Source organism: Triticum aestivum, chromosome 5D (assembly GCF_018294505.1).
Source record: "Triticum aestivum cultivar Chinese Spring chromosome 5D, IWGSC CS RefSeq v2.1, whole genome shotgun sequence".
NCBI lineage: Eukaryota > Viridiplantae > Streptophyta > Magnoliopsida > Poales > Poaceae > Triticum > Triticum aestivum.
In genome coordinates this window covers 92,541,511-92,543,081 of record NC_057808.1, presented here as the reverse complement: position 1 = coordinate 92,543,081, position 1,571 = coordinate 92,541,511, and the positions used below count along the sequence as shown (strand labels likewise).

Genomic DNA, 1,571 nt, shown 5'->3' with positions numbered 1-1,571 from the left:
CTATTTCTTTCTGTATTTCAAGCATTCTTGCATACAAGGGGTCACAGCGAAGAAATGAACTTCATCTACCAATCACTAGGCAGTAGCTAGCGAGACATGGTAAAAGAGTTGTACCTGAAGGCTTCGAGGCTTCTTGTGGAAAATGGCAGGCGATCGAATTGGTCAGGAAAAGCAAGAACCTGAGGACTGGAACAAGAAGAGAAAATAAATGTATCAGCAAGAAACTCTTCGCATCAGGAAAACCAGAGTCTATTGAACTCTTGGCAAAGGAACAGGAATGCAAGACTCAGAGCACACCTCGAAAGCAGTTTTGTGTGCTCAATCCGCTTCTTCAGAATTCAGATAACTAGCGAAAGACGCTGATTAGCTGCTAATCACGGTGGAAACTGCGCAATGGAGATTGAACATACAGAGTAAAAACAGATTCTGCACAAACAATCGGAGTAACTGAATCGAGATGGACACGGGATTCGTACCTTCAGGCTTCGCTTGGGCCTCTTCCAGGAACTGGGAAGCGACCAAACTGGTGAGGAAAGGCAAGAACTCGCAGGCTGAAACGAGAAAGTGGAGAATGGATTAGCAAGAACTTCATAGACTCCGGCAATAGAATCGAAGAACCAGAGACAAGCACGGCTCGATTTCTTGGCGAAAGACCAAATCACGAACCGGACAGCGAGCAACGAAGGAAGAACGGGCAAGAATGGGAACCTACCTCAAGAAAACTGTTCCGATTCAAGGTTCTAATCGACTCCGATGGAGACCTAACTTCAGGGAAATTTGGTGGAATGCGGCGAGGAGGCCCGCCGCTACTTCTTGCTTCCTCGCAGTTCTTTCGGTGGGCGCTCGCAACTAACCGAGCGACGGCGGGGGCGCGGGGTGTTCTTATAGGCTGCTGCATCCTGTGAATCTGGACCGTGGTGCGTCCTAGGTTCATCTTGCACGCGTGCGGCGACGCCCCGGCGCGGCGCGCCGCTGCCTGTGTGCAAGGAGCGGAGGATAGAAGCGGGTTGGGGGTTTGGGGGTCGGAGTGGCGGACGGAGCATTGGGAGAGAGGATAACAAAATGTGGAAAGACAATGTCGAAACGGCCCACAAGGCCGAAAATCAACTAGGGCCGGCCGCAACCGTGCTGTGCCGGGTCGACCCAAGTGTTTCATATTATATATATTTGATATTTTAGCTATAAATAGTTTCTTCTATAAACTTGGGCAAAGTACCAACCAAATGTGTGGGTTATATGTGACAAAAAGAACATAATATTAAAGGTAGGTACAACATTGTGGCGAAATTTACTTATGTTATGTCAACACTGATATAATCTAGGTAGGTGGTCTGTAATAGTATGGAACCGAGCTAGAGAACATTGTAACTCCATTGACGACTTAACTGCATTAATAAAACAACCGGTTCTATTTGGGATACACAATTGCTTCGGTCACAATTTATCTCACATTGTCTAATGGAAAGAACAACATTCCTCTCTAGTGATTGCTTTTCCTAAAGGGGAATAACTTTGTGTTGGCCATATGATCGAGGCCGCGAGAGTTAAGAGGCTAGCACATCAATATTTTG

The 1,571-nt window shown here is 46.9% G+C and overlaps 1 protein-coding gene across 1 annotated transcript in view; it reads right to left on the bottom strand.

Annotated features, from left to right (window-relative positions):
• The window catches only part of LOC123119637 (uncharacterized), a 3,148-nt gene extending 2,106 nt beyond the window's left edge, over positions 1 to 1,042 (bottom strand). Inside the window, exons 1-4 of the mRNA XM_044539497.1 lie at positions 713 to 1,042; positions 477 to 551; positions 298 to 386; positions 115 to 186 (exon numbers count right to left, since the gene is read on the bottom strand). The gene's annotated coding sequence lies outside the window, so the exon portion shown is untranslated. The remainder of the gene's footprint in view (positions 1 to 114; positions 187 to 297; positions 387 to 476; positions 552 to 712) is intronic.
• Positions 1,043 to 1,571: the final 529 nt, after the last annotated feature.